The 25,863-nt window shown below is 42.7% G+C and overlaps 1 protein-coding gene across 5 annotated transcripts in view; it reads right to left on the reverse strand.

The window, feature by feature from the left end:
- SMAD1 (SMAD family member 1) overlaps window positions 1-25,863 on the reverse strand; it is a 105,433-nt gene that overhangs the window by 28,376 nt on the left and 51,194 nt on the right. For 2 of the 5 annotated variants that reach the window (XM_052690120.1, XM_052690118.1), the window contains one exon: window positions 20,096-20,304. The gene's annotated coding sequence lies outside the window, so the exon portion shown is untranslated. The other 3 variants (XM_052690121.1, XM_052690122.1, XM_052690119.1) reach the window with 3 other exon arrangements.

The following is a 25,863-nucleotide window of genomic DNA, read 5'->3' on the forward strand; positions in this document are numbered from 1 at the left end:
AACCCATCCACTTGATTCAAGTAAGTTGTCACTAAAATAATTACCTAACTGCAAAGGTTCCACTTTATTAGGTCAAATGCATAAACTACATTTATGTCAATAATGATCTTGAACTAAGATAAAGACCACATCTACCTGCACTTCGTAGCAGTACTTCCCATGTCTTTTACGCTGAGACTTCTACTTGAAATGTCAGCGCAATGGAAGATATGCATAAGCCTGGGGCAAATTTAACAATATATTTTGTTACCTGAGCATGAGCTATGCTGTTAACTGAACTAAAACTCCATTACTGTCACTGACTGCGCTCCAGGTATATTTTATCCTTATATACATTCAAAAGTGCTCTACTAAAATGCTGTTTTAGTTCAAGCATTTTATTATCAGAGATCCAGTACACTTGCTTCAGATGTGCATGCAAGTACCGGAGTTATTCTTAACTCATATATAGCTTCTATCTCATTCCATTTTCTAAATGTTTCTTCTACTTTTAGAAAACAAAAAACACACGTTCCACACACAAAATGTACACCACTATTATCAAGCAATCAAGCTTTCTATTTCACACCTATCACATTTAAAACAACAAAAAAAAATAATTAGAATACTTGCATTGAAGTTCTCAGTGAAAAAGAAACCAGTCTAAAAGTCTAAATCTCAACCCAAGCTTGAGTCTACATCCATAGAGCTGTATCAGCATTGATTACCATGACATGACCCACTTCTACCAAGCTTCTTCAAAAATAGATGGGTAAACTACTTGTTATGCAGGGATAAAGCTTTCTGCCTATTAAAATAGTATGCTTTCACTAGAGTCTGAAAATACAGCCTTAACATCTGCTTGCACATAAGGCCTGCTCAGACCAGAAAGACATTCAGACGTAACCCCAAGCAGCCACGCTATAGGAAGAGATTTTCTGACATTCTTGGATCACATCCTAAAACGAGCACACACCCCATTCCAAAAAGCACACATTCCAAAATACATTTCAGCATCACAACCAAAAGTGTTATCTTAATAGCTGGCACCTCTGGAGCAGCAACCAGTAAGAAATACACTTGGAGCACAGGCAGTCCCATTGGACACAGTACTCGGAAATACAGATGAAAACAAGACAGCTTAGCAGCTGCGAGCTGCACCTACAACCTGCTGCTAATGCTCACCCTGCCCAGAGAAGATCCAGGTCCTGAATTAGCCAGAAAGAAAAGCAAGACAAAATGAACAAACAAACAAAAAAACCCCCCACGCTGCTATATACCACTCGAATGCTAAATTCCAATAGTGGTGTCAAACTAAAAAAAGGTCGTGTAGGTGGAGATTTTCATTTCCAAGAAGCCAGAAGCACGCCTCTAGCACTGAGCTTCTGCCAGTACATTCTGTTTCCCTTTCTGCCACTTTTGGTTTCTGCAATGCATCATTTCCTGTATTACTTTTGCACAAAGTGGTCTTATCAGCTGGAAGTGCAAAATAAAGATTAAACCGCAAGTCAACAGATGACGGTCTGCATCTGCCTTCCCAAATACACATGTCTTTCTGGGAAAATAGGAGCTGCTACTCCAATGGCTGAGCAACCACGAGCCATAGAAGGTTATGTTTACTCACAAGGTACCAGTGCAACAGGCTAAGCCAAACAACAGGACCCTCTCCAAAAGGCAATCTGGAATCAGTTGAAAGGAAATGAAGTTGTTACCCACTTATCAGCCACTCTTTACACATCAAAAACTACGTGCTTTTTACTGCGTGTTCTGTCTGCTGATGGATGAGCTGGAATCAACCAACTCTTAATATCAGCACTGCTTTATTCCCCCTCCTCCACTGCCGCTATCTTTTGTGCAATCTTTGGATTGACATACAGACAGACCCACATGCAGCTTGTGAATGGCGTGGGACAAAAATGAGTGTTATACACAGAGCTGTTCAGCCAGCCTTGGATTTAAAACTGCCATACTTGGGCAAAACGCCTAAAAACAAAGCTCTGCTTTCCTGGGCTCACAATTACCCTACCGGCAACACGAAGCAGACAGTAAAACACTCTGCGAGACTGTTCTCAAATTCCCACAGGAGATCCCATAGGAAACTGCCTGGCTTCGCATAAGTGATTGTTTTTGGTGGGTGGAGAGGGCTGGGACAATTAGGTGATCCTCTGCTGTGCAGAAAGTGAAACAACTCCAAACCCGAGTTTCAGGCAAACAAGCAGCTCTAACTCTCCCAGCTAACTTCCTTATTTGTATCACAGCTCAGGGATGCAGAAAGGATCCCATTAAGTACTTTTCATAAATGCTCAGCACAGTTAGACATGAGAAGAGGCAAGAACCACAGCAAATAGAATCTACATAATTGTTAATGAAGAAAGTTGTCTAGTTTTTTAACTTTAAAAATCCAATGTTATTTAACGTACCTTCTCCCAGCATCCATTGATTATTGACATTTGAATTTGTGTCTTGAAAATAGTCAAACATTTACCTTCCCCAAGAGACAACTTTCCAGCAGTTCTCGTCTCCTCTGAGTATGACACTTACTTTTAAAACGTTTAAAAAGAAAAATGATCAGATTTTGGCACAGAAGCCAGAGAGCTGTCACTTTGCCTCCTGCAAGAGCTATTTCCATTTATTCCCGTTTAAGACCAACTCCAAAGACTGAGCTAACGCTGTGTTAGGTATCAGAAGAATAAACACATAGTACCCTTTAACCAGAGCCAGCAGGCCTGGAGGGGGGCATGACTTAAATGTTTTGAGGATGTTGCCAACTTCGCAACACAACTCAAGGTCCATGCTGAACTACCTTCATTGTAATATCCAAGTTCACACTCATAGGTCAAGAAGACCCCTGCCCTCATGAAGATCCCTCCCCTGAGCAGGCATAGCAGTGGAAGTATGAAGTCAGCACTATTATAATTATATGTAAATTATGAACTGATCATTGTGAGGAGGACTGAAAAAATTACTAACTGTAACTTCTTAGTATAGCATGGATTGTTCCATTTGGTGTGTTTGATATGTGGGAAACCACTGAGCACCCAGGCTCATACAAACCTGAAATGAATAAGCTGTGTCTCCCCGAATGCACGATTACTGATAGTGCACGATACTGACAATCACACTGGGTGACAATCTGCCTTTCAGACATTACCAAAAAGCATATAGTCCAAACATCTGTTACACCAGGTTGTGCATCAACTTCCTGTGGCTCCTTATTCTTGGAGCAAGCAGCAAAAAAAGTTTTGATTTTCTTCTTCACATGAAGTGACTTGTTAAGGAGCCTGAAGTCTTCTGCTGATTTACTTTGCTAATCAAAGAATTCTTTCTTTGTACTTTCTTAAGGTACAAGATCAGACCACGTTCATCTTGGAAGAATGCATGGAAACCTTACAGAAGCCTCAGGAGCATCACAGTACTCATGCAAAAAGAGAAAGTAATTTCAGACTGCTGTAAAACTCGTTAGAGTTTAAACAGAGCCTGATTTGGCTTTCCTCATTTCTGAAAAGGATAAGGAGAATCAGTGCCAGGAGTGGGCAGGTAGAAAAAGTTCATGTTTTTGAAGAAAAAATTCTTTAAAATGCGAACATATTTATTTCTGATATGAATCAGCATGTGACACACAATGTGCATATCGAGTGTTCAAATAAGAAGTGAGTACTGCTGTTGAAAACACTTCAAAATATTCAACAGGCTTTTTTCCTGACTTGTAGCAGACAGCCAGCAAGGGCTGGGATACTTCCAGCCTGCCCAGGCTCTGTCTGGATTCCTGAAGCTAAAGCCAAGCACCATGTCTGAGAAAGAGGACAAAGACAAGCGCTCACCATATTTGAATGAGAGGTCGCCCTTTGAAGGAAGTCACCAACGTGCAATTATTCATCCCTGAGAGCAAATCCTTTTGGGCACCAACCTGCCCGCAACACAGCAGACTGTAATAGAGCACAGCAGTGGTGTGAAGAGCAGGTACCAACTGGAGCCCAGCTAACCACAGCAGCGGTCTGCACAACTTCTTGCACAAACTCCCTACCAGTAATCGGAGGATACAGCTATCAATAATACTTCCCTCTATCGAAGGACTTCCCCAACTTCTAACATTTGATAAGAAAATCAGGTTTACGAGTTCTGAACATCACCTGAGCACCAAAAAGCAGATCCACCGCTCACTCAAAATGAGACAATGATGCAGTGGATGCCTTACGTAACGGGGGGCACACGACAACAACCCCAGCAATGAAGTTTCCACTGCTCAGTTATTCCAGAGCATGAAGAAACGATCACACGCCGTCAATATCTGCCAGCTCCTTGCCAGTTATCATCACAGCTCTAATCAGATACACAGGCTCTGGCTGGTTTCTACCATGAACCAAAACTTTTTCCTACATTCTCCGACCACAGGAACCAGTTTCCAGTTCCCAGGTTTGAAAGACTTCATTAACTTCATTCATGTTCCTCCTGAGAAAATGCCTCATTTCTGTACACAGTAAAACCCTGTGTTACTGTGTTACAGTCCAACTAAACTGGCACAGGAGTCATGGTAAACGAATATGTAATTGTGAGAAGTAACACAATGAAGACACAGCAGAGGTGTTTCCCCGATTTTAACAGAGATACATCATCAAATAAATGTTCTTAATTTAGAAACAAACACATACACTTCTTGCTAATGCCAGATGCTGTTCTTTGTTATTTCTGACATTTAAAAACTGTACTCCTGAAGACAGATTGGAACAACACACCTTGCAAATTAGTTTATACCCTTAATAAAGCAAAATTCCTCCCTGTTACAAGAAACATTAACGTGTACAGCCCCTTAATCATCAAAGCCTCAAACCAAAAAAGAAAAACGGCAAACTCCTAGTTAGCACTGATGAATTTTGCTTATCCTAATGTTCAGACACAAGTGAGTCCCAGTGAAGTCACTAGGTGCCATTTTTCTGATGAACACCTGATTCATCACACGAGGACAACAGGCAAATAAGAAACAAAAACCAAATTGAATTAGCTTCATAATTTCATAACTGGGAACAGCCCAGAGCACAGGTGGGCTCGAACAAAAAGAACACACTGAGACACAGACCCAGGTGTGGAGAAACCTCTTCTGGTATTGGCAAGCAGCCGCACTGAATCAGACGTGTTACCAAAGATTCTCTCTCAAACTGCAAGTTAATATTTTAACTTCAGTCAGGAAGGAACTGTAATTCGATGATTCGGTTAGAATTCTGACACAGATGGGATTACAAAACTATGAACTCGGCTGAAATAACTTACAAAATGAATACAATGCTGGGAACCACAAATCTTGACAGGATGGCATTCATGTGGGTTATTTTTTGAAAAGCTATAATGAAAGATTTTTTTACACTTTTTACACTCTGTGCAAACACAAGGTCACTTACAGAGATTTACAAATAAAGCCAAACATTCAAAAGAAAAAAAACCAGAAAGATGTCAGAAGACAGGATGAATTACCAGCCATTGTAGCTAGCATTATAATGTACATTTCTGGGGCAAATTTATCTATATTACTTCCACAGGCATTTCCCACTAACCACTCAGAATGGACAGGACAGGAGAAAGCAAGGAGCTCAATTCGTAAACGACACAGGCCAAGCTCTGAAAACGCAGAACAGTCTGCAGACCAGTTTGAACCATTGCCATCAGACCTGGCCATGGCTTTGTGAACACAGGGTACCTATAAAGATGCCATAACCAGTCTAGCCATCTACATTAGAAATCCTCTAGTAAAAGTTACAAAAAAAAAAAAAAGCTGTGGGAAATAGTTTGCTCTCCCTTTCATCATCAAACTCCAGAGCAACTCCCTTTTTCCACAAAGATCATTCCCTTTCCTGACTTTTTGAACTGTCTTCAGAAAACAGGTGTTGTTTACAACAATAACAAAACACACATCTGTGTGGGTGTGTGACTACACACAAAGGCAGGATAACTGAAACCTCTTCCTATATTTAGATCTGTCTGGTCAGCTCTAATTGCTGAATTTAATCAAAACCTTCTCCAACGGAAACACATCCATATTCATCATAGGCATCAAAGGAAACATCTTTACAAACTATATCCTTTTACAAACCAACACATGGTCCCACGCCACTTGCCCAATTGTTGAATTCCTCCTTTGGGAAGGGCATGGAATTTTATTTCTCTTTATCAGCTGTAAAAAGCATTTCCCTGCAATTCATCAGGAGGTGGGAGGAACTTCCTTCACAGGTGAGGGGGAAAATATACTGACATGTCACTGTCAGGGTTTTTTTGTTTGTTTGTTTTTAGGGGTTGTTAAAACATACATTTGCAACATAAAGGAAAACATGCAGAAAAAAAAAAAAAAAGCCCATCTCCTCTAAAGCTTCAACATTTTTTGGACTGAAGTCCATTGAATGCAAGATGTGTTTTGTCTTTACAGAACAGCACAGACTGCTTGGAGTCAGGACAGGCTCTGCTGGTCCCCATCTAGTGTACTTCTACAACAGTGTATTTTTAAGAAGACAACCACAGCAAATGCAATCCAGTTATGCTCAGCTTACACAAGCTGCTGCTCCTACAAATGATTCACTTCACTAAGACTGCGCACTGATACAGTTACATCAGCTGCATTAAACCACTTCTGAAGACTATGGCCCAGATCTCATTCATCAGAGATTAACTAAAGATGTTAAACTACAGCTCCAGAAACCCAGCTTTAAGGCAGAATGTTTCAGCAATGCAAGAGGAAACAAAAACCAAGAAGGAAAAATTATTTATTCACTAATTGAACTGTCACTAGGTCAAGCCTGAATGAAGAATAGACCGATGAAAATTAAACCAAGGAAAGAAAGGCCACTAAGATAAACAACTCTTTTCACAGCTTGGCTCTCCCCCCACACCCCAGCACACCACTCACAAATTCAAAACAAGAACAGCCTCTTCAGACTGCCACCATTCTTGAGGTACACAGCCATTCAGATGTGTGCTTTACTTAGTTGAAAAAGGACTCCCCTGGTTTTGCTGCTGTTTTGTTGCTGTTTTTCTTTTTTGCCTAATCTGCAAAACCAATGGAGTTATTTCTTCTTTAGAACATGATCTTCATCACATTTTTAAAATGACAAGATGCAGACTCAAAGATCAGTGTTAAATTTTGTGGATGGTTCTGCAGTTCACAACTATTATTCTAGACAGAGAAAGCGTTCAAAAACGATACAGCTTCACAAGCCAAGTTTATACAGCCCAGAAACAAACATCCCGATCTGCCAGATTTCCACCCTCCAATGAAGCACTGTTTAATTACTGCCTGCCATTAGCAGCCTTCTGAAAACCAGGACTGGAGTGCAGCCCCACAGAGACGGGTCTCTTCCCATCGTACTCAGACAGACTCAAGCAGCTGCTGCACTACAGCAAATGCCCCCAGTGCTCACCCACTGTCTGCCAAGCAGGTCCTCTGCAAATGGAAGAGACCAAGGTTACATCATTTAGGACTGCCTCTTCAGCTTATACACGAGATAACAGAAGTTAAGACTTGCAGTTAAATACACATTTACAAAAATCTATCTGAGATCGTGTCAGGAAACTTGGGGTTCACATTTAAAAAAACACCATAGATGCAGACTGATAAAGGCCTTTACTGGACCACGAGCTACAAGAACCAAAAAAACTGAAAGCATGAAGGCCTTCAACTATGCACCACTGAAATTCTAGCAAGCATTAACAATCCCACCAATATTAAAAACAGTACTGGTGGAAGAATAGTTATCAACACAACACTACAGTGGCATTTAAGTGTTCTCAGCAAAGCTCTTACTCTAAAGCAATTCAGGTTAAATGGCAGATTAAGTGTTAGAAGCACAGGCACTCCTTCCCACAGGGGTAGGCATGCCTGGTGCAGAAGGTATTGTGCATTGCCGTGGTTGACGAGCAAGTCAACAGCCTCCCACAGGACAACAAGGTAAAGCACTTCTATCTCAAGATGTCTGACTGTAAATTGGTTATTGGTGCTTTCTTCTTGCATCCCTAGACTTGCAGAACCTCGTCAGCAGGAGTAGCATCACATATTGCTGAGCTGGTGCTCAGAAGACACAGATCCCACTCCCTTCGGCCATGCTGCTTTCTAACCTGAAGCCTTACTTTCTCCCACCAACAATCAGAGAACAAATCTCAGAAGGTTACTGCTTCAGAGGTACATATTAGATGAAGAAATTCAGAGAGGTAACCATCAGCAAAAAACATTTGCTGGTAGGACCACTTTTTGAAAGTCATCATATCAAGCGACATATTCACACGCCACAGGCCCCAAGCAAGAACTCATCACAAGGTTTCAGAAAGAAAAGCTGGAGAGTGAGGCACCACTGCCGAGACCTGAGCGCATGTGAGCACTACTGCATCAGTCCCAGCTATCGTAATTGCCTCCTAACTACCATCAGCAGAGAATGGGGTAACAAGGATCCATTCAGGGTTGGACTCAAGGATCCCAGGAAGTCCCTCCAGCCCCTACAATTCTGTGATTCAGTGATTCAATTCAGGGACATGTGTCCGATTTTAAAAGCACAAGATGTGGGTGCAGCCATGCTTGAAGATTCAAAGAGGACTGAAAGGCCACAAAATCAAGCAAAAACATTTCACAGCCCTAAATCAGAACATCTGCAGATGTTCAAGCATTTTCTCATATTCCCGAGATCAAGGCTTTGTACAAGGCTTCAGCCCACAGATAGGAACTGAGAGTTCATACAGTACTTGCCAACTGCACAACTTGAAAGGAAGTGGGAGATATCCTCCTACAGCGCTTACTGGGAATAAGGAAGTTTTACAACAAGAGAAAAAAGGTTTTTATCTATCTGTCTGGTCCCCTGCTTATCTGCAAGCTCTTTATGACTTCAGTAGGGAAATCAAACCACGTACAAAGGAATAGCGAGTACCCTTTAAATATAAGATTGAAAGTAAAAAAAAAAAACAACACAGCCTGTATAATTCTGAATACGGAATTCAAGGAACTTAGTATCCATCCCATCATTATTTTCTAAGGCCAGCTTAAAGTCACTAAATTCAGGTATCCCAGCAGTGAAATACTGCAAGGTTACAGCTGAGACACCAAAAAACACAGCGTTTTCTGATCAACACACGCTCTTTGGGGCCAGCAGCAGACTAGCTAGAAAAAGAGGCACCACACTTTGCAAGTTTTCCACTGCTGCCTACTATTGAATAAGCAGTGACAGCTGTCCCAGCACAGTGGATAAGACAACTCCAACTTACCCAAGTCAGTCACAAAGAAAGATTGCAAGGATGAATTTCCAGGACTTGCAACTCTCCAGGACTACTTAATTTTAGGCTAAATGCCAGTGCACAAAGAGAGCACACAACTACACACAATCCTCATCTTTAAGCTGAGATTCTAGATACCTTTAATTCTGAGGACAAAACCAGCACTGCCAGGTTCTCCCAGTAACAAGACTTCAGGCTCAGATAACCCCAGTTGCTGGCCAGCCTGCAAGACTGAGAATCCCTGTGTGCCAAGTGGACAGAGGCAAGAAGCTTGGCAAAAGGGTAATGGAAACTTGCTTATATTCAGAAACACAGAACTGTGGTTCCGAGGAATTTAGTCAAAGCAGCTTGCCATCAGTACTCTCTGATCTCAGCTCCTCCAGCACAGGTGCTGAAACTCCTCCCTGCACAGTTGCAGGCATAAGAACGCAGAGCAGGGGAGAAGTGAGAGGTCACTTGCTGAATTTTTGGGAGGACCATTACAGCCAGGAAAGCATATCAAACAGAAACTATGGTTAAGACTGGTTAAGACAGCGCAGTGCTTTCTTCCCTCCCTGCAAGCAGGATGAGGCCTGCATGGGCACCAGCATCTATTCCAAAACACTATGAACATCTGGCTTCAGGAACAACATCACTCTTGCTAACAGCCAGTACCATAACAGTCACTGATACCTGGGCCTGGCACAGAGACATGGAGTCAAATGGCAGTAAGATCAGTAACAGTTTCTTTGGAGTTTTCTTCATAGCGCACGTCAGACTGGCACCTTCCAAACAGATACGCATACTTACGAATGTAGCTGAAGTTTTCTTCAGTATCTTCTCCAAAGTGAGGTGACACAGACAAATTCTAAGTCATTTAAGCCACCCACTTCCACCTAATCTTCTTGCTTTCTGCCTCTCCCAAGTGACTTCTCTCCAGTCTATAAGCATACATGCAGACACAAGCATTCCTCAACTAATTTCAGACAGAATTAAAAATAAAATTAAGTGGCAGACCTTTGGAAACTCAGGTTAAAAATCAGTTTGCTGAAACCATGTGTGGACTTTCACAGAAAAAAATCTGCCAGCAGATCTTCAAGCAACTACAAAGGACATCAGGCAGAGCAAATGTGATAGAGCAAGCAGCTCTTCAGACAGCTGTATGATGGAGCACACAGGTAAGTGTCCTCACATTGGGCAAATCAGAACATGTATTTGCAGTCTCCATCTTCATTAATTCTTTCAACAAAAGGTCATTTGGGTGACTGAAAAAAGCAGTGGGGGAGAGCAAAGAAAACACATCATGCAGAGGTCTCAACAGGCCTCTAGATGCGCATTTTTTCCCCACTCACCTGCTCCCAGTTCACAGACTACGGGAGATGCACCGGGTTTGACTAAGAGTAAGAGTCGCAGCTGATGTGACTAGCGTGGGCAAACACAAAGAGAAAAGTAAGCCAGGAAGCCATAGTAAACAGCCCTTGAGTACTTACACCAGTTACGTTAGGCCATGTTTTCTGAACTGAACAAAATTTCAAGAAAGCCTATAGACAAGTTTGAGAGGAAAAAGGTTAGTCAGAGTGCCTGGAGTCTGGATAGTTCCTCAGTATTACACAAGGCTACAAAGGAGTTTAGTGAGACTCTCACTCAGGCACTGCAGTTAACGAAAATACCTAAAGTTTGTACTTGGAATTCGTAGATATTTAGTCTAATTCCTTGAAATTAAAGATACATATAACAAAGATGTGATGTTTGAACACATGAAAAAACTAGCAGCAAGAAGATTCTTTTAAACACATATACAATACACAGTTAAGTGCTTTCTCAATTTCGAGAAAACTGGACTGACAGCCAAAAATTTCCAAGTGACCTCTGAAGTAGTGTAGAACCCAGGAAAGCTACAAGCAGTTTACAGGCTTACAGCAGCATGTATCATCTTCATCCACACCAACTGTCCTCACTGGCAGTGGCTTCTAGTAACACCACCCTGCTTTTATAGAAGGGCTTCAAATGGACTCACAATTTTGCTTTCCTCTAGTTTCTTGCTAATGGCAACTACTGTACCTGGTCCAGCAGATGTTTCACATTATTTCATCCTGTAAACACAGAGACGTTGAACTTGCAGGTCATACTTTTCCCAATGAAAAATAAAATTAAAAAACCCACATTCCACCTATCTTTAACAGGATGCTCTGTTCACACATCATATTAAAAAACATTCCTACTATAGTTTCCATTCTATAACAGAAGAACAGCACCTGACCAGAAAAGCTTGTTCACATGTTCCTTCCCATCCATCCTCCCTCACCCCCCCATAAAATAAACCATACCATTAATCACTGTCATTTTGCTGCCAATATAGCTACACCAGGGCTTTGTGACTGACGTAACTATTGGCAGTCTAACCTCACCACGCTAATCACTGACATAAGCATCTGGGAAGAAAGAAAAACTGTAAATTAGACCTTTCCTTGGAAAGCACTTTGGGCAAGTCTGTATCTGGGATTACTCATTCACAATGGGTTACCTCCAACAGCTGCCTTTGGCCAGCAAGGTAACCTGTCTGCAAGCAAATGAGCAGCTCTAACAGTTTGCTCCCAAGCACAGAGAAAAAGGCTTTCCTTCATCCCCTTTTGCCAGCGTTGACACTCCAATGTAATTCTCTCTCCTGCTTAGCCTGTTAGCCCATTCACTAGAAAAAAAAACCCACCAACATTCTGCCAAACAGTTCCACCAGTTCACAGCAGACTGAGCAAGAATTACCAGCAAGGAAACCTGCAGCTGCAGCAAAGAAAAATGGAGCTGCTCAGGTCCTCTCCATCCACTACTACCCTCCTGATTTTAAACGATATTCAGGACAGAGATTAAACATGAGCTTCAACACGAGTGCTTCAGCCTCTGTGGCATCCCAATCCATTTGCAAAGCCTTCTCCTGTCCCCAAAGAAAAACCTCTGCCTTGTCTGGTTCTAAATAGATAAAGGATCTTTCATCTGAAGAAAATATAGAAGTGATTTCACAGTCATCTGTCCAAAAAACATTCCATAATACAAGATTTTAAGCTGAGAGTATTCGTAAAACATTTTCCAGATGAAATCTAACATCACATAAAAACTATAATCAAGTTATCCCAAGTTTTTAAGTTAATATGGACAAAGTGTTTTCCTTTAGCTACTGTGCTTCAGTAGAAGGACTTAACACTGACACTCATGTGGCTAAAATAAAGGATCTATTATTAAGTATGCCGGGCTGCAAAGCCACAAGAGAGCAACAATGGAGAACCAGAAAGTCTGACAGCTGAGATGGAAACTATATATATACTAGCCAGGCTTTCCTAGATATCCAGCAAGGTCAAAATTCACTTCTTTTGAAATGGCATCATTCTTCACTGCATTCATCAGGCAAACAGAGATGAAGTCACAACCAATTTCCATTTTATCCATTTTCCAGACTCAATGATGGAAAGGTAGAAGTATCTGATGACCAACCAAGACTCCGCATGAAAGAAGGGAAACCAGACTCTGGTCCTGGACGTTGCAAATTCGTGGTGAGACCTCAGTAATGCTACCTGACTTGTCTCTGCCTTTTCCACCTCCCTCTTCCCTCCTTGTGTAAGACAGTAAATACCTGAGCTGAGATACGTGAACAACTACACATTTGAAATTAAGCTCATGTAATCATATCATACACTTAGCAGTCCCAGAAGCCAGAACACATGTGTCAACAAGTCTATAACAAGGTCTAGGAAAGAAATTTCAAAACTACTTCCATTACTGTCCTGACAGTGTTCTGGAGTAAGTTTAAGGGCAGAAGTCATCAGATAACTTGTAACTGTACTAACTTGAAGACATGAGAGAAAGTCATCCCTACATTAAAACAAAACCAAAGAAAAGCCATCTTCTCCAAAGCACATGCTAGTCAGGAAAATACAGCAGTGGTCAAAATAGTTTAAAACAAAACAAAAAAAAAAGAATAGATTTAATAACAAAGCACAAGATACTATGAGAAAGACCCTTAAGAAACAAAACATAAATGAGCAAATTTTAACTTCTGCAAACATTCCTAAGTTGAGGCTTGTGGCCTAACAAGCTTTCTTGTTTCATACAATGCAGTTCAAAAAGCCTTAAGAAAAAAAGACAAATGACCAACAGTGAGCAAAGGCTTTCTGCCAATTTTTCTCCCTACAGGAACATGAACAAGTGTTTGTTTTACCATGTGCTGGGAGAATTGGAAAGAAAAGAACAACAAAGAGTTAAACAAAATTCTCACACACTTGCTATCCACTTGGTAATTTACTGGGACACCACAGAGAATTAAACAATGTTGGTAACCTTAAAGAACTTATCAAATGAAACAGCAGGAGATGTCAGTTCCAGCAGGATTTTCTTTTGCTTCCACATTACCTCTCCCCCCTCCACGCCACCCACACACACAGCCAAATGTATCTTGGAGAACATTGGAGTCCTCTCTCAACTGCCCCAGCAAATAGGAACATCTAGAAGCCATATACTCTGGTCCCTCACATCAGCGGAATCAAAATCTCCGCTAGTGAATTAAGGCAGCAAATACACTGCATTAATTCTTTCCACATCAATATTCGAAGAAAACATAACAGACACAAAGGAATAAATAGTGAATGGAATAAAATCAAACGCGTAGCTTATTAGCAGTACCCCTCCAAGCAGCAAGTATTGCCTCCTACCACTCACAGAAGCACGTTTCAGTGGAAGCCCCAATTTGTCACACGTCCTTCCCAGATAGTAACTTCAGCAATCAAAACTAAAAGTGACTTCATAAGTATTTAAACATTTACATACAAACAGTTACTATCCACACATCTTGATCAATTTTCAGGCACTTCCCAACTTCATACTGGTTTAGTCTACCTTTAACTGGTAGATAACTGGCCAATAACTTCCATAACTGGCCAATAACTTCCGTCAGCAATGAATGTTATTTTAAGCCCTGACAAGGGCAAGTGCAAATGCAGCACACCTCTTGAGTGTGAATAACCCCACCTATAAGCTTACTCTTACTGTGGCAATCTTAAAGGATTTATGTCCTGGTTTCATCACATTACACCCAACCGAATGCTGCTATTGTTGGCACTGCTTGAACAATTTGAACAACCTGAAGTCTGAAAAGATACATCAGAAAAACATCCTCAGCAAATCAGTTTCATAAAAACACAGAAGAATAAATTTTCAATAATTTCAAATACTGAACAAACAGAGGAAGAAAAGCGAGCAAAAGAGTTATCAACTATGGCCACAGTATGATACAAGGAATGTGAACACAAAGTTTTTCCTGGGAATCATAAAACCCTTTTTGAGCTGCCTTGTGAGTGTTAAGTGTTAACTCTGTATGCATACACGGCTTTTTGTTCGTTTGCTTCCCTCCACCTGGAAAAGCTTTTAAACACATACATTCTGGAGAAGAAACTCTAACAGAGTAAATCCCAAAACCCAACCTTACACACAAAATACATGGTAAAACGATAATTTCCAGGTCCAGCAGTTCAAGCTGGCATGCAGACGACTCTCAACACATGATGTGCACAGAAGCAGGAGAACATATTCAAGACTGTCTAAAATTCCCTTAGCAGGGAAAAAAAAAAAAAAAAGGATATCCTATTCCCAAGTTAACCAGCAGCATCTTGATAGTCATAGGTCACTGTGATGTGGACTAGCATTTAATTGATTTGAATGACAAATCTTGAGAGTTCTAAACACCGCTATATGCTATTCAGACAATCTCATTTGTTTCCACATCAGAAAGAGTTTATAATCAAACAAATATGGAGTTGATCATAGGATCAGCCGACATGCCAAGCCAACATAAAAGTTGCCTTTAGCTGATACTGCTTTGAGCACTGCCTAAATACAATGCTTTATGTAAAGGCATGTTTAAGAACAACTTGTCTTCCTCCTTGTACTCCATGCTTCGCCTCTGCATGCTAGGGAGAAGGTGGGAGAGGAACAACATGAAAAAGATGGGTGACATCTATTCTAACATCACACTCCCTTGTGGGTAGCCTGCACTGAAAGAGAAGTGACGCTGGCCCAGACCAATTACACAGTTACATCACGATGACTGCACTGTGCAAGTGTTCAGAATAGCTGTTTTGGCCAAGTTCTCTACACTGGTAACTCCATCCTTCCTGGAGTTAAAACAACAACAAAAAAAGATAACAATTGACCCATCTATACTGGGTTTTCAACTGGGTAGCGCTGAAAACTTGACTTCACCCAATCTAATTTGAAGTAGTGTGCTCCAGCATCGCTCCATTCAGCAAGCAGATTCTCCCAAAGCCAACAAATACCGGCATAAAAATTCAAGTGGGAAGAGATTAGATACAACACTTCTTAATTCTGTAAAATACTTTACATTCCTCGAAATTAGTCTGTTTATGTTATGAAATGCGTTTTTCTCCGTCCCGTTCAAAAACAAAGCCACGCCTCACTCAAATACACACAACACAAAAAAGCTTCTCTGATGCAAATGAACGTTTGTTCTCACAGGAGGATAGAGATCTTCGCGGCAGCCATTAACAGCTCAGAGCGTCCTTCTCATCACCCCCGGACCCACTCTCTGCAAAGCCTTTCACAAAAGGCCTAATCCAACATTTTACCTTCTCTTCAATCTTAAGTAGCCACATTCGCGTGGAAATAGTTGTTATACAGCATTCTGCACGGCTACACCTTTATCAGTGAGAGAAAAGTCCCAAATTTAAAATCACTGGTTTTCCACTTCAAGCAAAATCTGCTATTCAAACGCAAAAAAATCCTCTACGCCTTTCTGAAGTTATACCACTACAGCTGGAGTAAAACGGCCAGAACAGCGCAGGATGCCCGTGTATGCCGGCCTTTAAGCCAACGGCGTGTCAGGCCACGTTCCCATGCCTTAGTGAGATGCAACTGAACCTGAAGGCTAACACCTCTTTCACAGCTAGTAGCTATTTTTATATAATAAATAAATATATATATATATATATATAAACAGCTACTTCAATTATATTATATTTACATATCTCTTTATTTCTCCCATCTTGCTCCAAATTTGCTTTTTCGTTACCTTTGCAACTGAAAAATAAGAGATGTTTCTTTCTGGGGACCGGGAGAAAGCTCAAGAGATGCAGCATAGAGCTCTCATCAATGTGGGTAAGAAAAGTAGGTTTAACTGCCAATAAAAGACGTCGCTGGTCTCCAACTCTGGAGGCACACCGACCCCTGGAAAGAAGAGTGTTAACAGGATTTGCCCAGAACACTTCTCAGTGATCGTATCAGCAGAAGTGCAAGACAGTTTAGTATGCAATACAGTAAACACTTTTCCATGCGCTATGTTCCTTTCTAAGCTATTTAGAGCATAAACATGAAGCTTGCAGTTGCCTTCACCAAGAACGCAGGATAACCCGCACCAACCCATATTCATAATCACCACCTCTGTTCTCAAATCATTTTGCTCATATATTTCAAGTTGCGAATAAATGCAGTCATACAAAAGAACTCAAACGTACAAACATTTCCGCTGGCTCTTACAGAACTTCATAGGACAAAAACATTAAGGGGAGGAACAGCTTTTTTTTTGCCTAACTGCCCATTTGATACCTGACAGCACAGCGTGCAGGTGAAGTCGAAGAGACTTGGAGACTAGAGAAAAAAATACCTCAAATGCAGAGATGCCCACTCACAATCACTTCTGCTCCACACACCTCCACGCTGCACACGCATTCATCTATTTCACCTGCTACTGACTGTAAGGAAAAGGTTAAGAGTCGACCTAGATTGGTTCAGCATTTAATCTGCACAGCACCAAGAGCTTAGATTTCAGTTACTCTTTGCATAACCTAAATAATAAACATGGTGCTCCATTTATTGGATTCTTAAGCCACCCATCTGAAGCACAATGGGATGTGTCACACACGCTTGCTTTGCTGCCCTCATAATACAGTTTAATTATGATGACTGAACTAACGGCCTCACATCATAGACTTTTACAGGTTGACCCCATGTCATCCTGATGTATCATTTTGCACCAGTTCAGTGCTGTAAATCAATTTAAGATCTCCAGCAGGTTGAAGAGGCTGGTAATGATGCTTTCTCTGCAGTCTCCAGGGACTCCACATTATGCACAACCTACATTATTTATAAAGCTGAGATGATGCCTCCATTAGGCTTGCTAAGACTACTCGAATAAGCTTTTATTTCACACACACAGCTTGGACCTCAGAAAGCACACCATTGGCCATATGTGATATACAGCGCATTAAAGCTTCAATTAAAAAAAGCCACAACCCCTTCATTTTCAAAATTTAAATGTTTATACTAAGCAACTGAACTCAGAATTTAACCTGAATAATTTCCCAGTATTTTGGAACACAGTAAGTACTTTTCTGAACCATTGTATTACTTTGCCAGGCATTCAACTTGTTACTTTGTGCTCAAGCCACAGAGGAACTGCAAAAGCTCATCAGCTTTCATGCATCTGACAGTTAATATTTATACAGAAAGAGTTTCATCTGCTTATTGAATCACTTTTCTCAAATGCATTGGATCATCACGTATTTAAGGGTGCACAAGAAGGCAAGTCGAAGAGGAAGAAAAAAAATCTGTTTACATTCCCAATGGTTGTGGGGTCAAAACTGCAGCAAGGACAAATCCCTGCCCTTAGGGTAACCTGATCGTGCCTTGAACAGATCCTCTCTGGTAGCTGTGCAGGACTCGGGATCACCCAGCTCAAGGGAAATTTCTCTCAAGCTCCTCCTTGCAGTCTGAAGTAAACTAAGAGGGTTTGATCCCTAAACCGGGGCAGGAATTCCAAAAGGGGCTGCAGAGCTCTCAGCGCTCTGAGGATCTTCGGGTCACAGTGATGAGCACTCCGAAGTTGCTCCAAAATCCAATAAGAACCCCTAAGAAGCCTCACAGCATAGCTCTCCGGCTCAGTGTGGAAATAGAAGGAATGCTCCTCAGCTATAACTAACAAACCAATCTCCCGTAATTCAGCACGGTAATTACAAACAAGCCAAAGAAAAAATTAAGCCAATGTTGACAACCTCGACTTTCCTCACATGATTGGTTCCCATTGTCTGGCAGGCCAAGGTGCAGGCCGGCAGCCTCACGGGCTGGAGGCTGCTGCACACACACTCGGTGGGCCAGGTCAGCTTTAGCTCTTAGTCCAGGTCTAGAGCGCTGCTTAAAAACACACGGATCTACCGGAGTAGATCTTCAACAAGAACGCAGAATCATCTACACAGCATTTTCTCTCCTGGACTACTCATCTGCATGCTAAAGCAGTTTTTAAGGATCAGCTATGCCATATGTAAAGCACAGTTTTTTCCTAAATGCGCCAGCCTCAAGCTGCTGTATTTTTAAGCATTAATGACACGCATTAAACTGTGACACGTTTCACGACAATGAGCTTCCCACTCACTTGTGTCTGGAATACACATCTACCTGCACTGCCATCTCATAACACCTTTTCCTTCTCCCCCAAATAACACTCATAACTCGATTAACACCCGGCAAACAATTTTTTTCCCTTGAAATACACTACAATAACGATAATTGCTCAGGCTAAGTTACAGTTATTTGTCCAACGTAACAGCAAACTGGAAGGTCAGAGCACTTATCTGGAGACGGGTCTGCTAACAAAAGAGCAAGCGCAGTGCCGCTTCCACAGTCACAACTCGCATTGACTTCGGTTTATGCAAAAAAAATAAGTCAGGATTTGGGTCGAATCCTCTCCAAAGTATAACTGAATATTTACACACCGTCAGATTTCAATCAGCTTTGAAGATCCATTTTCAGGATAAGATAATCTGGCTGCAGAGCCCAAGCATACGAAAAAACTACACTGAGGAGGAGGAAATGTCGTGCATCCCAACCTTCTAACGGCAAGGAAAAAAAAATTAAGTGAACTTTCCTTGACCTCTAAGCAGAGATTTGTCATTAAAGAAAAAGAAAAAAAGAAAAAAGAAAGGGAGGGGGACCGCGGAGAGAAAGAAAGGAAGATTAGGACACGACGCAGGCACAACTGAGGGCCGGCCGAGGAGAAAAGCTTCTCCCCGTAAAAACAAAGGCGGGCGCTCGCCCCGTCCCGAGGCGCCGCGCGTCCCCGGCCGGGGCACAAAGGGGCCGGCAGCGAGAGCGGGGCCGGGCAGCGGCCGCGAGCGGAGGAGCGGCTTCCCGTGGGCCCCCTCCCTCCGAGTCCGCGGCGGCACTCGCACCTACCCGGGAAGCGGGGGCCGGCAGCGGGGCGGGACGCCATCGTGCCGGCGGGGAGAAGGCACGGAGCCGCTTCTCCCGGACGCGCCGAGGACCCTCGCCCGGCCCGGCGCAGCGGGGAAGAGAAAGAGAAGGAGGAGAAAGGCGCAGCCGCCCGCCGCGGGGAGAGGCGAAGGGCCGCGAAGCTGTTACCGGCTGTGGTACGGCCGCCGGGCGCTGAGAGGGGGCGAGCCCCGCGCCCGCCCTGCCTCCGCGCCGGGATTGATCTGGTCGCGCTGGCGTCAGGCAGTCGGAGCCGCCCAGCCTCCACTTACCGCTGCCAAGGCGCACGGACACACACACGGACACACACACATACAGACACACACACACACGAGCGCGCACGCACCGGCCCGGCAAGGGATCCTCTCCAAATTACCGCCCCCGCCGAGCAGGGCTCGGGCCCCGCTAGGAGCGCTGCGCACGCCCAGCCCCGGCGCAGAGCGCCGCGGCGCATTCGCTGCTTTTATCCCCGCCCGGGGCTCGGCCTCCGCCGCCTTCGCTCCGCGGGCATCCTGGGGCGCGCCGAGGGCTCGCGGTGAACGATCGGCAGCGTTCTGCGCTACCCTTGGCTTACAGAGTTACTCCTCGTGTACGAAAGTAAAGCCGTGAAAGCTTGCGCTCACGTAAACGGAGATCTTACCCCTGAAATGAACGCGCGCTCTCGGTCCGCGCTCTCAGTCGCTGTGAGGCGCATCCAGCCGAAGGTTCGAAGCACGCTCGAAGAAAGAGAAGCGCTGCTACCTGCTATGCCGGCAGGACCTGCGCGGCGCTCGGCTGAAAGCAGTGCCGATGAACGAACGGAAGCTCATCGTTGTGGCAAACATCTTGGCTTTCACCCAGCCATCATCCCTGTGAAGAGATAGGAAGCAACGAGTGGAAGACAGGAAAAGATGATGATCCACCCGCTTCTACAACGTTACATCACTATACACATGCCAGCAGGTTCTAGGGATGGTGTTAGCCTCATTTTTAAACACTGCAAGACTTCAATGTCTGCCCCAAGAGTTTGGCAGCATCTCCACATGGAGAAACATATGGAAAAGGCCTGACATGCATCCAGAGCCTTGGGTAGCCGGCAGGCTGCCTTGGCAGGGCTGGGACAGGCAGCAGGCTCGTAGCATCTCACTGCTCCAGCATCTATTCAGTACATGATTCACACTAAACAGATATGACAAGACAATAATTAGGGCAGCACTGCAGTTTGTCAGGTGTCTTGTTAGAACCACATTTTTACCTCTTTCACTGTCGTTAGGCTGACTGGTTGGTTTGCTTTGGCATAGGAGAATTAAATTATTTTCTACTTAGATTGAGGCTTGGGGAGGATCACATTAATATGAGCTTTTACTATGAAGGGAAACAAAATGGGCCGTCCCTCCTGTAGCCTATCTTTGTATCAGTCTGATTGATGACACCATCAGTCATAAGGCCCTGAGCCTGAAATTTAATGGAATTGGGATACTTACGTGGATAAACTTCTATTAACATTTTCAAAGGAAACATTCATCTCCTACATACTTCTTAAAATCTCACCAAGCACCTGCCTAATCACTTCTAAAATCCCTCCCCTCAGAAGCAGCATATCAGAGGGCGTAATGCTAACAGATGCTCAATTATATTGCATATTTCTATTCAGTTACACCACGTAACAAATACTTAAGAAATACTGTGACAACAACTGCTACCACTACTACTACTGATTGAGCAATCATCCTCTATGCTTAGAGTTCACGTGCAGATTATGATTTACTATTTCCTGTTAATCTCAGCCAGGCAGCCTATGTTTAACCAAGTTCACCCACAGAAATTCCAGGGATAGCTCGTGCTTTTTGGAGAAGCTTTATCACTAAATGCATTAACTTTGTCTTACCTCCACTTCACAAGGATTCTGCCAAAAAACTAAAACCTCACGGACAATTAAATTGTATCAAACACACAACTTATTATTTGCATTAAAATCACTGGAGTCATTTTCTTTTTGGCCATTACAATGTTGCCCTAGCGTGGGAAAATACAAAGAGCATTTTCTGAGAGGAGAGGCAGTTCTGTCAGGAAGAACAATGTTTTTTTAAGGACACTTGATTTCATAATTTCCTTATTTCTGGTCTGGTAAAACAGCACCCATCAACCTCTATTCTCCACAGCTTGTCTTCTTCTCTGAATAGGTGAGGTACTAAACAAGCTTCCCACCACAGCGTTATTAAAACTGGATATGCAGATTGTTCAGAAGTCACACAAATAGGTTTGGGAAAGATGCCTCTGGCAGAAAACAGCATGTGAGAAAAGGTAAGAAGTATTTTTAGGAGGTCACCATAACAGTGCAGAGCTCGGTATGCTTCTCCAAACACATTTAGGTTGAGGGATCTGGTCAGCCATGGCAGTACGGCGCTGGCAGCTGATTTCCATGGCTAAGAAAGGCACTTGGATTTGAGCTGGGCCAAGTCACTTCAGTCTGCACAGCACAAGTGTGACAGTGCACTCGGACTGGCTGAACTGCAGCCTCGAAAGGGCAACTGAATGGGGCACCAAAAGGATAGCAACGGCTGAGCTGCCCATCTGATGCCCTGCCCCTATTAAAGAAGACACTGATCTCCTGTTCCCCTTCTTGTCTGTGCTGCCGAGTGCTCTGCTGGCATCTGGCAGTGGATAGCTGGGGCAAAGTAGGCTTTGGGGCAGCTCTCCTTCCTCCCCTGCTCCACAGCAGCATAAGAGCAGTACCTCAGCAGCCTGAGCGCCTGCCCGTGGTTGGCTGAGTGTGGCTAGCAGAGGTTCCCTTCACCAGTGCTTTAAGGGGGATGTGAGAGTGGTGGCACCTTGGGCTGTTCAAAGCAGTTAATGCTTGGAGGAACTGCTCTGATGCCATTCCCACAAAAGTGATTCTTGCATCTCCCAGTGGAAGCCCAAAGAAGGTACTCAGTGTCAGAAGTTGACCGGACCTCATCCCCAAGTATCAAGATTCAATTTTCCCTGCTCTGAAAAGCAGCTTTGAGCTGGCACCGTGTGGGTTGGACACAAACATAAAGGAACTATCCAAGACACAAATTGTGAGGCTTTTCCATACACATTCTTTGGTGGGTTCAGCCATTTGCTAGAATGAACTCTTCATGAGCCTGTCCCTGCAGGGTCAAAAGCCTGCTTGGGACCTACCTATGTTTCCTGTCTCACTCATGCAAAAGAACTATTTCACTCTAACCTAGTACTTCTTCCTAAACTGGCCTATCGTGATCAAGTGGGTTTTATATAAAATAAATGTGGAACTGATAATTTTACAACATTATTATTTGTATTTTCCTTTGTTGCATTAAATAAGACTTCCGCATTCAATCTATTTGCAGATGCCAAAAAGGTCTTTGATCAGATTGAGAAGTCATTCATTTTTCCCCCCATGAGATGATGGGATTCAGACCAAAATTCATGACTTGCCTGAGATTAATGTACGTGGGTAAAGCTGCCAAGATCCTTATTAAAAGTTATGAACCTGAGAGGTTCGGGCAGAGAAAAAGTGCTAAGCATGGCACTCCCTTATCTCCTTTACTGGTTGTTTTCTCTGTGGACTCTAATGTAAGGACTTTGCTCCAGCAATACCATATCACTGGTAAAAAAAAAGGGGGGGAATATTGGGTTGCACTCTGCTCTGACTACAGCTGAGCACAGAGTTCCTGCCCACTATGCTGCACCACTGCTGTACTTTCAAGGGAGTGAAATTTTCTCTTTGTATCTTTTCTGGCACTATTCAGAAGCTTCTGAAGGTAGACTCACTTTCTCCTGGCTTTCATTTTAGTAAGAGATAGTGGACCCCATGTAATCAAGCTTTGCTGGTTCTTCTAAAATTAAATTTCCCTTTAGTCACTCAGCTTAAAAAGATTTACATAACTGGAATAACCTTGCCCTATTATTGGCTTCTTGAAAGATACCACTAAGGGTAATCTTATCTCCTATTTTAATTACTATTTTCAAGTTCTTACAGCCTTGTCCCAGTTACATCTTGCTGTAAAAAAAACACCACAGAATGATACATTAAAATTTACTCAGGCAGGTGGCAGATACAAAATTAAAGCCAATAACACTACCAGAAAAGAAATGAAAAGGAGGCTTGGTGGTTCTGGGCTCTCACTGCTTGGTCACTTGGTTACACCATACACTAAAGCAGTACACTAAAACCTGGTGCTGCAGGAGCAGCTGTGTGTCATAGCTTGTTACCCTACTGCCTGTGAACTAAAGGGACCTTGAGATGAGACTGGCTCAGCAGATCATGGTAACTGGATACAGAGATCTATCTCCTTTATACCCGAAATAATGAGCTCATTCCACACTAAGAACATCATAACTGATTAAAAACATAGAAGAAAAAGCTCTCATGCCCCATTTTTATTCCCCATATAAACAGTACTTAGTATAAATCTTGAGGAATTCAAAACCTTCCTATCATTTTTTTTCCTGAACCAGTGAAACTCTAATTTGTGTTACTTCTGGCTGCGTAAGCCAGCAGTAAAACAGTCCCACCCTTTCTCTTCCACAAGAGCTGCTCATCCCTAGCCCTGTGTTACCCACCTCCCTTGTGCTGGCACAATTGCTGGTGCAGCTGCAAACAGAACAGGCCTAGGGAACTGGCCTGGTTGGGAGAAACAAATGTTTCAGGGCCAAGTTCATTTTTAATTTGAATCAGTTCCCTGATATGGTTCACTGTGTGGTTGTCCAAATCCTTGCGCTGACCCTGTACAGGAGCAGGAGTATGGTGGGTGAAAGGGTGAATGGCTTCAGCCAATTTAAATGCTTATGAAACTCTAATAGATACAGTGAACTTCTTTTTAAGCAAGGAAAAACTCTTTCATTTTGAGTACAACAGCACACATGGGGTTGAAGAGCTAAGTTAAACTGGGCTCCCTGGTGAATAAAAAAGAAAAAGAGAGATAGGACCAAGGAATTGAATGAGCTGGTGAGATTGCTGCACATTAGAAAAGGCATATATCGGGCCCTGCATTAAATGGTAAGAAGCAAAAAAAACAAAACAGAAATAAAACAAAACCTATTGCCCTTCCACTGTTCACAAACAAAAGATGCCAAAGAATCATAACGATACCCGTCAAAAAAAAGTAACTCTTCAGAATGCTTCCTTACGCTCAAATAAAGAAGCTGATGCAGCTGAGCACAGGGTATGCATGCGTTCCCATGCCTTGTTCTTCTGTGTATTCTCCAGTTCCAGAGTTTTCATTTATGTGAGATATGGAAGTAACTAAGCTCTGGAGAGTAGGTAAATTAGTAATTAATTAGTCATCCCAAGACATCGTAGGCTCAAGATGTCCTGGCAGTCACGCAAGCTGTTAAAAAACACTGCCCACATGACAAAGGTGTTGTGACCAATGTTCAACTCTTTCTTTCCTTGATAGACCAAAAACAGCCAAATTTTAGACAAACAGGTTGAGTAGATTTAAAAGCAACCCTCTAATCATTTCATATACTATTGCACAAACCTCATCTATAAATCCTTATTATAATCCAAAAACTGCTAAACTAGGCTCTTGAAAGTTAGGACCTATCAGAATCTATGCTGTTGACATTATCTGAAGTACTCAGCTGAGATGTGCCGACACCAATCCTTGACTGCTTACGCACCTTCTTTCCAAAAGACCCGTCGCTGCAGCTAACCATTACAGAAAGGGTTTTGGCAATACCTAGTTGTAAAACTGAGACTAAAATGAGGCTGATTTGCAGCTTTGTTCATCTCCTGACACAAGAATCATCTTTCCTTTCCCTGTCAAATTGATATATTTTCCCAAGTGTACAGGACTGTGACAGCCTCTCAGAACAAAAAAAAGAAAAATGTTCTCTAACGTTTTCAGCCCTGGCAAATCTATTTGTTCATTTCTTTATCTTGTTTTCAGAAATACTTGAACATTTGTGCTGACATTTTCTACACGTATTCTGCCTGAAGCACACACCTAGGATAATTAATATTTGATGAAGTTCTGAATACATAAAATCCATGCAGTCTCAGTGTAGGTAACGTGAATGGCAAACAATGATCTTAGCCCACAAATAATATACGTAGGTTGCTGCAAAAGTAATGCCTCCTATTTATTTAATAGAAACTACAACAGATACAAAGAACATGTTAACACTACTCGATAGGGCAAATTCTCAGCCACAAAACAATATGTTTCAATATAGTCACCACCATTAGCTGTGCATTTTTGTCAGCAATGAACAGCGGTCTGCACACCATGCTGCTGAAAACACGCACGGCCACCCAGAACATGGCTTGTCTTTCACACTGCTGTCACCACTGCTGAAATGCACTACCCACTGCCTCACAGTGCCAACATCCTTTGTCCATCCTTTGTACACATTCAGCAAGTGTCCATGAATGTCAATAGGTGCCAGTTTTTCTGCCCAGAAGAATTCAGTGACAAG

Source organism: Tympanuchus pallidicinctus, unplaced genomic scaffold (assembly GCF_026119805.1).
Source record: "Tympanuchus pallidicinctus isolate F22 unplaced genomic scaffold, pur_lepc_1.0 scaffold26, whole genome shotgun sequence".
NCBI classification, from domain to species: Eukaryota; Metazoa; Chordata; class Aves; order Galliformes; family Phasianidae; genus Tympanuchus; species Tympanuchus pallidicinctus.